At 39.4% G+C, this 9,886-nt stretch overlaps 2 pseudogenes; both read left to right on the forward strand.

Annotated features, from left to right (window-relative positions):
• Positions 1-219: 219 nt before the first annotated feature.
• Positions 220-4,176, forward strand: LOC142449128 (survival of motor neuron protein pseudogene; annotated as a pseudogene).
• Positions 4,177-8,897: 4,721 nt separating this feature from the next.
• LOC142449565 (U7 small nuclear RNA) lies at positions 8,898-8,969 on the forward strand (annotated as a pseudogene).
• The last annotated feature ends 917 nt before the right edge of the window (positions 8,970-9,886 follow it).

Here is a 9,886-nt window from a genome sequence, read left to right on the forward strand (position 1 = left end):
CAGTCACGTATCAACCCCTATATAATATAGGAAGAATGCAGCAGACTGATGCTATTGCATTTATAGCCTGGAGCCCTTAGCTTGGTGCACACTGCTTCCTGGCTTTCGGGGACAGCGTGTTCTGCAGGCGAAGGAGCTGTATCAGGATTCTGCACCATGCCTTGCTGTGCACCCTCCACACTGGGCTCCCAAGGTGGAACCCACCTATAGACTATAGGAATGGGGGTCCTTGGTGAAGAGGGGCTTCCAAACAGGTGGAGCTCAGGAGCAGGTACGTTCCAGCACCACTGAGCAGCTGAGTTGGGGGATGGGGAGTCTCTGAGACTAGTTGTGTGTACTGTGTTCTAGGTTCTCCTGGGGGAAAAATAGTTTTGTTTTTTGTTTGTGTTTGTTTCCTACAAAGGAAAAAAAATCAAACATACTTTTAAAGTACTCAGGGTACAGGTTGGGTGTCTGATTTACCCAGGCAGGGTCCCTACCTGTTAAATTCTGGGTGAGGCTGGTCCAGTTAGCTGGGAGTTGCTATCTGGCAGTTTCTATCTTGGGGCTGACCCCTTGCAAGGATAGGGAGCGTGGACCAGGTGATAGCATGGGGCTATGGAGAGTCTATGGCCCCTGCTGAGGGTGCTGCCCTCTGTTAGAGAGGGACAGGGGTTGGAGGCCCTAGGTAAAAAGTGGCTCTGATTGGTAGGGGATCAAGAAGGGGAGAGTTCCTTGCACTGGTGGGTGCTGTGCTGGGTGAGAGGGGGCCACAAGGGACGCTCACGCGCTGAACTCTGCACTGTTCTCCAGGGGTAAAAAAGCACAGGGGAATATTCACAATAATCCTGGAGCACTGCAAATTCAGGCTGCACATTGGATTTCCCAGCATTGGGGTCCCTGTCTGGCCCCTACCTGTCGGTTTCGGGCTCAGGCGGGGAGAGTTCTAGGTGGTAGACCAGCTTGATACCATCTTGCAAGGGTTCACTCATGAACACTTCAGAGTGGTCTTGTGCACCAGATTTATCCAATACAATGTTTCCTTTGAAATCCTGAGTGCTGCTTCCATGGGGATTGATTATATATGCAACAAGACTGTATCTTTGACAACTGCCATCCTTTCTCAACCTGCCATGATGTTTCCTATTGATTCAGGGCTTTTATCTCCTACATTTATTTCATTTTAATCCCTACTGAAAGCGGCTATAATTGATCTTCATCAATAAGTGCTTCAAGTCCTCCTTACTTTCAGCAAGCAAGCTCTTGTCATTTGTGTATTGCAGGCTGTTGATAAGATGTCCTCACATCCTGGTGTTGAATTCTTTGAATATGTTCAAATTTTGCATAATTGTTTTCTCAGCACACACATTGAATGAATATGATGAAAATATACAACCTTGACACCCCCTTTCTAGATTGTAAACTGCGAAGTATTCCTTTGTTTTGTTCAAGTAATTGCCTCTTGATCCACATTCTACATGAGCACAATGAAGTGTTCTGGAAGCCCCGTGTGTGGTAGTTACAGAAATTCATGTTAACTTGTGGGGGAAGGGAGACAGCGGTCACTGTAGATATGAAAATAATAATAATTTATAATTTATCAAGGGGTTACAAGGGTGGAAGGGCAAAACAAGGAGCCGATACCAAGGGCTCAAATAGAGAATAAATGTTTGGAAAATCATGATGGCAACATATGTACAAATATGATTGATGCAATCGATGTATAGATAGCTATAAGAGCTGTAAGTGCCCCCAATTAAATGATCTTTTAGTAAAATAAAAATAATAAAAGTTGAAATGTAGCGGTGAAGTTTAGCCTATTTATCAGGTCACGGCCTTGTGGGCATGTTTTTCCCATAAAGAAGGCATCTGGAAACTTCCATCTCTTCTGCCTTCACCTTCATGCTGGGGGACCCTGATTGCTGCCAGAGCAATAGAGGGGTGTCCACCACCATTAGATCCACAAGACTGCACCCACCGGTCTGTGATCTTCCTGTATTCTGCATCAGTGCATGTGGCTGAGACACTTATGGACTAGTATCAGACTTATAGGCTTGAGTTGGACTGGGCTGGGATATTTTCTTAATAAATATTTACTTCTTGATAAAAAGCTCTTTCTTATACATATATGATTGTCTCTGGATTTGTTTCCTTAGTCAACCCAGCCTAACACATTATGCTTTGCAGTGCTATCATATTTTGTTATGATGTGTAGAGTTTAATGCCTTTACATAGTTAATAAAACACAGTTGATAGAATGAATCATAATAATATGTTTTAAGCTGTTAAACCAAAACTTGCAGACCTTAGATAAAAATTCACTTGGTGTGGTAGGCACCTAATCTGATGTCAATTGAAGGATTAAGAGTGTAGGGGTGGAGTCTAGCCTGTCAGTCTGGAGATAGCCAATGAAACTTCTGTGGACATAGCCTTCTTCTGAGAATTCTGGGAAATCTGGTACTTCCTCCTTGGAGGCAGAAGACACCTCTCTCTTTCGGCGACTCTCTGGTAGACACGGTAGAAAACAAGGATGCAACCAAACCTCTGAAGCCGGAGAAGCCCCAGAGAGACCCCTGTAAGCTCTGAGATGCTAGAACGTCACTTGACCCAAAGACTTTCTACCCACTGGTTTGTGATCATCCTGCATTTGGCTTCATTGCATGTGTTTCATGAGTCTGAAGGAGACTTTATAGATTGGTATCTGACATATGGGCTAATATCAGACTTATGGCCTTGGACTGGACTGGGTTGAGATGTTTTCTTAATGTACAATTGCTCTTATACATAAAACTCTTTCCTACACACATGTGAGTTTCTATGGATTTGTTTCTCTAGTATACCTGAACTAACATACTCGGTAATATATACTAATTTAAAATTTTTATTTGACTGTATTGAATTAACTGTGTATTACATTTTGCTTGCATTTTCTTGACTTTTAGATCTATACTTCCAAAACTGGTGAAGAAGGTATTCATATTTATTTATTTTCTTAAAGACTGTAAATAGAGTTAGCATAATATCAACACCTTCAGGTAGAAATCACTACTGAAACAGAATGATTCTGTAGTTTTCTGTTAGGAAAATTAAAAAATAAAAATTCAGTTCTTTATGAAAGGCTAGCTAAATATTATTTTTCTTCTTTAGTAAGTTTTGGTTATTTGCTTTTTTCAAAATACCATCGTTGTTAGGTGCCATCAAAGACGTTCCGACGCATAGCAACACGTGCATCAAAACCTGCCCAGTCCTGCATCCTTCCCACACTGTCGCCAGCTAGTCCCAGTCCATTGCTGCAGCCGGTGTGTTAATCCATATCGTTTAGGGCCTTCTGCACGTTGTCGTTTCTGAACTAAACTCACAATGGCGATAGGAGGCAGTGGGACATGGACAGGAACACGTGGTGCTGCTGCTGCATAGCACAGGCCAGAGGGATGACTTTGACATTTGGGATGGTATTGATCAAAGCCTCTGACAACGTTGTAGCTTCATTTAAGTCTGCTGCAAAATACTGTAACATCTGTGAAGCTTCAAACAAACCAAAATACACACACACACACACACACACACACACACACACACATAACCGAAAGAGCAGAAAAATGAATTCCCCAACTAGTGGTGGAAAGTTGGCGATAAGTGATTTGCCATTTGGTCAGAGATAGCTGCCTTTACCGAGCCACCATTCCTTCGATTTGTTATAAGGCGAGAAACTTGTGCTGTGATTTACACTGGGTATGGAAACATGGAAGCAGGAGCAGATCTGTCGAATCAACTGTTCCCAATTTTGCAGGAGTTCATAATGCAGACGAGAATGAAAATGAAACTCAAACGTCAAGAGATGAAAGCGAAAGCTCCTCCACGTCACCCGGAAAAAAACAAATAATGTTACATCTGTCGCCACTCCGCGACACTTTCTACTGCCCCCGCCCCCACGCTCACTGCCAGGGTCAGAGGTGGGGTTCCCAAGTAAGCCAAGCCTGAAGTCCTGTGGACCCTCCCCCACCTGACTATCATGCTGGCCACCTCTATTTCCTCCTGGGCCCCCAGCCATTCTCCCACCACGACCCATATGTGCAGATTCTCTCTATGAGACTGATGCTCTGGGAAGTATGTCTCTTGGCACATGAGCGGCTATCATACCATTACATGGATGTCAGACAAAATTCAAAAGAAGGAAAATATTCTCCATTCAATTAAGGAGGAAGTCTGCTATGACTGGACAAGTGAATCCATTTTTTAACATTGCAGAAAACAAATTATTAAAAATTGAAATGGCTAAAACTTGAAATTTCAATGTGATAGACATTTTGATGGCAAAATTCACATATGAAAGTTTGATTCTCGTCCCTGCTAGAATTTTCAGGGTTTCAAAATACCTTCTTCCCAGATATGTACTGGTTACTTGTGTGTGGAAATTTCATCAAGCATTTAACTCTCATTTCCTATCTGCTGGAAATATTGCAGATAAAAGATCAAATTGCATGTTACCAAAAATGAAATAATTGGACAAGCCCAGAATGTGGAATAGATGATAACAGCATTCATTTCTTAAAAACAAAAACTAATTTCATAAAAGTGCAAAGGGGGTTGGGGGAAACTCAGTATAGATTAGAAGATAATTAAGAGACTTAACAACCAGATGCAGTGTGACATCTGTGATTGGGCTTACCCTCATTTCAAAAACTATTTTAAAATATCAGGAGGAAATTCCCATTGAGAAAACATAAATATGGAATGAATCTAAAGTGATATTGTGTTATTATTGGTAATTTTTAAGAACTGTGATAGGAGTGTGATTACTTATGGGATAATGTTTTAATTTGTCTGCTAAAGTATTTGAAAATGAAGTGCTTTAATGTTTCTGATATATTTAAAGTGGTTTAGTAAATTGTGTGTGTGTTTTAATGCATCAAGCATATATGGCAGAAATGTTAAGTACTTAATCTAGGTTGCACTATTTCCCCCCCCCTCCTGTTTTCTCTATATCTGGAAGTGATAATAAAAAATGTTCAATATTTTAAAATCAATTTATAAAAAAAGAGTATTTGGTTTACTCTGGCAAGCATTTTAAGTTAAATTGCTTGATTTTTTTTTTAAGTTTCATGCTTTTGAAGATTAGCTTTTAAGCTCTTTTAGGGAAATTATAAGTAATCAGTTGAACTTGTTAAACACTACCTGTCTGTGTGGACTTCTCTTAATTGTGTTAAATGTGCTATGTATTCAATAAGGTTTCTTCATGCTGGCTGGTAGAAATTAAAATCTACCTTGCCCACTGTGAGTACTTGAAATTGTTCAGCAGGTAGATGTCTGCTAATTGTTAACTATTTGTCAATTTTTTTTTTTTTACATCTCTCTGGCAAGGTATGTGCAGATTCGTAACACACATTTTCAGACTGTCACTCTGCCAGTGACAGCAAGGGGCTGGATCCCTGCAGGCTTCTGTAGCTCTTTCTTGACAGGCTCTCTCCTATCTACTAGATTACCACAATACATCTAGCCACTTTGACCTTGCCAAAATGTCTCTATCCTTGAACCCTGAATGAATATGGACTCTGTAGTGCCTTTCCTCTCCCGAATATTTGCTTGAAATTGCCTATAGGCAGAAATCCACCTATGAGGTGAATAAATTCTTTGTTGAACCACAACCATGCCCTACAAGTGATGCCAATATTCTAAAATAATTGTTTCATATAATGTTTCCAATTTTCTATTTTTGTGAAAAGGTAACTCACCACTTTTACCTCTTCATAAGTAGAAACAATTTTACCTTATTTCTTCCTTGTGGTAAAATATCAAGTGAAGATTTCTTTGTGTGTGTATATTCTGGAACAGACAATGCTCTGTAGGGCTTTTGGGTGCAAACATTTCATTTTCAGAATTCCATTAGTTATCTAATGTTATTTCCCCCATTATTCAAATAAAATGACAAAACCTATGGATATGGAGCATAAACATGTTTTCTCTAGGTCACAAAGCAAGAAAATGGCGGTATTTAGGATTTAATATAGGACCGCCTGACTCCAGAGCTTGCAGTGTATCACTTAGATTACTCCAATGGCTGACGCCTATATCTAATCTTCAAAGCGTCCTATTTCATTGAAATCCACAGCAATACGATGAGATTCATAAAGCAGAGCTATGTGTTTTCATTCGTAAAACGACGGGTAAAGGTCTTATTAAGATGCATGGAACATATTACTTGAGTGATTTGACATCTAAGAGACTGAACGTTGAGAGCTCTCTGACCATGACCTTCTTTGTCTCAATTACTTCCAATAGCTCGTTCTCACTCAAGTTGCTCTTCACTCATGTCAAGGGCCCTCCTTCTGTCCTCAGCATCTATGAGTATCCTCACTTTACCGAAACACGCTCTAAGGATTTATGACTATCTATACATTTTAGTCTCCTTTTCCTTTACTGTATATCAACCTAGCAAGGCATGTCTTTGGGAACTCTAGGCTGCTGGAATATGCTGCAGAATGTTGCATGTCCATCCCTGTTGTTTTAATTCAGTTCTCCAGTTAACTATCCTAAGATATGAAACGGAAAGGAATCACAGGTCTTAAAACAAAATAATAGTTTAAAATCTCTTTCTTGAGTGAATAGTGACTGGAGACTTAAAACCTTTTTGGCAGTCATCTAAGAGACAGCCAATGGTCTCTCCTCATCCAGGAAGTAATAGTGTTGAAACAGAAAGTCATATAAAAAACAATTATTCCAAAGGACTGATGGGTCATACAGACATCAGTCTCTGTAAAATTGAGACCAGAACTAGATAGTCTCTGGCTACTACTATCAACTGCTCTGAAAGGGATCACATTGGAAGCTCCTGGATGGAGTGGGATAAAAATACTAAACAAAAACTCAAAATAAATAAAAAAAACATTACCAGTCTTTCTAGTCATATAGAGACAGGTAGGACGCCCCCCCCCCCGAGATTATGATCCTTAGTCACCTTTCAGATATAGAACTGAACTCACCCTTGTGGCAGAATAATTTACAATTTAAGCTTGAAATGAGCAACATTTCCTCAAGGACAGAGTTCAGTAGTTAGGAAAAGAGAAGCCATCAAATCAGGAGATACAGGGAGAAAGCATAGCAATGATGGGAGATCAAGGGAGTTGTAGTGGAGGAGTTGAAACAAGTGTGCATGAATTGTTGAATTTAAAACTGACGAACACAACTCAACAGAAAGAAAACCAAAATCCTCACAACGAGACCGGTAGCTAACCTGATCAACAAGAAAAAGTTTGAGGTTGTCAAGGATTTTGTCTTGCCTCTACAAGCAATGCTCAATGGAAGCAACAGCCCAGAGATCAAATGAAGGGCTGCAATAGGCAAATAATGCTGCGTGGGACCTCTTCCCAGTGTTGGGAGCAGGGAGGTTGCTTTGCAGGACCTCTTCCCAGTGTTGGAAGCAGGGAGGTTGCTTTGCGGGACCTCTTCCCAGTGTTGGGAGCAGGGAGGTTGCTTTGCGGGACCTCTTCCCAGTGTTGGAAGCAGGGAGGTTGCTGCATGGGACCTCTTCCCAGTGTTGGAAGCAGGGAGGTTGCTTTGCAGACTAAGGTGTGCCTGACCCAAGCCATGGGATTTTCAATTGTCCCATATGCATGTGAAAGCTGTTCATTGAGTAAAGAAGCCCAAAGAAGCATTGGCACATCTGAATTATGTTGTTGGTAAAGAATATCGAAAGTATCATAGACTGCCAAGGAACAAACAAATATTTTTAGAAGTATAGCCAGAATGCTCCTTCGATGCAAGGATGATGAGACTTTGTCTCACAGACATAGGGCATGTTGTCAGGAGATGAGAGTCCCAGGAGGACATTGTGCTTGATATAGTAGTAGGGCAGTGAAAAGGGGGAACCTTTTAACAAAATAGATTCATGCGGTGGCTGCACCAATGAGTTAAAAAATAAGAATCATTTGAGGATGGCTTAGAACCGGGCAGTGTTTCTTTCTGCTGTACACAGGACATCCATGTGTCAAAATTAATAGGAAGGCACCTAGCAACAACATCCAGTCATTTGACGGGAGGTATGGAGATTTGTGTAGAAGAACCATTAAAAAATTTCACTCCACCAGATCCACTTGCAGTCATATTATTAGATCATAAAAGCTCTGGAATTACCATTAATTGCCAAACATCCTTTTTATGGTAGATTTTAATTCTAATAATTTTCTTTATATATTGACTTTCATGTTACCCCACATATAATTATAAGCATCCCTATTCTTTATAAACTAAAAATTATTCAAATAGAATTGATGATTCCTATTTCTCTAGAGATATTGATCATTCATTGATAGTTCAATAATGTTAAAGTACTTGATTTTCTTCCCCAGTATATTCTTTCAAATAAACTACAGGTCCATAAACTCACATTTAATTAAAATTCTCAGTATCCTATTTCTTTTTATGTTATTTAGGGTCTGGAACAAGGACAACGAGCAGCTGTAAGATTAAGAGATGGGCGGTAATTTACATAAAGCCATTTGCTGGCAATTAAGAAAACTCTGCTTCCCTGGTGCCACTTACCTGCAGTACTACTGCAACACAGACTGTGTGGGCATAGCACTTTTTATTTCACTTCCTATTATTGCAAGGTTTGTTGTCTACATTGAAGGTTTGTTGAAAACCTTTCCAAGAATGGAATCACAGATTTGACAAATGTGTTCAGTGTAATGGAGATTACGTCGAAGGTGGTGAGCTTGTTTTGTAACACAATTTAAATACATAGCTTGGAGAGGGAAAACCTTGTTTTCAGTATCCTTTAAATTTGCTTTATTTTCATAGTCTGAAAGCAAACCTGAAATATTTCCAAGGTATGCGTGCATTTCTAATCACATTTCCATTTTTCCTACTTAAGATTGTCTTTACTGTCTTCCAAAGTAAACAATTATAAACATTTAAAATTTAAGTGTTACAGCTCTTTTAGAATTTGTCTAGCAAGTTTTCTGGGTTGTTTTTTTTTTTTCAGAAACGCATAATAAAAACATTTTAAATGTTTTGATCTAACATTTTCTTTTCTTCTTTGAGAAATGTTTTTCAAGCTTTTAGAAACATCCAGCATCATAGAAATAGAACACCTTGTTATCTTAACAACTAATCTTCCACAGTCTTTGCAGTTACCTTGCGCATACTCTAAATGTGGTTTCATGAAGACAGTCCTTGGCTTTTGAGATATCTTGAATTTTTCTATTTGAGTCAGTGTGTTTAGTTGAGGAGACCTACTCTACTCACCACAATAATCAGTATTTTCAAATAGTTGCTTTATACACATACGTAGTAACCCTAATACTTCTATATTTGAGAATGGGAGTTCTATCAGACAGGACTGTTGGAAGTGAAGTCTACAGGTGACCTCCTCCCTGGGGGACGGACAATAGAAAAGGGGGTGAAGGGAGACACCTGATAGGGCAAGATATAACAAAATAATAATTTATAAATTATCAAGGGTTCATGAGGGAGGGGAAGCGGGAGGGAGGGGAAAAAAGAGGACCTGATGCAGAAGGCTTAAGTGGAGAGCAAATGCTTCGAAAATGATGAGGGCAATGAATGTACAGATGTGCTTTATACAATTGATGTATGTATAGGTATGGATTGTGATAAGAGCTGTATGAGCCCCTAATAAAAAAATTTTAAAAAAGAATGAACTTTTTTTTATGTATATATATTTTTTATTTTAACAATTTATTGGGGCTCATACAATTCTTTTCACAGTTCATACATATACATACATCAATTGTATAAAGCACGTCTGTACAGTCTTTGCCCTAATCATTTTTTTCTCTTTTCTTCTTTTACATTTTATTAGGGACTCAAACAACTCTTACCACAATCCATACATATACATACATCAATTGTATAAAGCACATCCATACATTCCCTGCCCCAATCATTCTCA

This window comes from Tenrec ecaudatus, chromosome 5 (assembly GCF_050624435.1).
Source record: "Tenrec ecaudatus isolate mTenEca1 chromosome 5, mTenEca1.hap1, whole genome shotgun sequence".
NCBI classification, from domain to species: domain Eukaryota; kingdom Metazoa; phylum Chordata; class Mammalia; order Afrosoricida; family Tenrecidae; genus Tenrec; species Tenrec ecaudatus.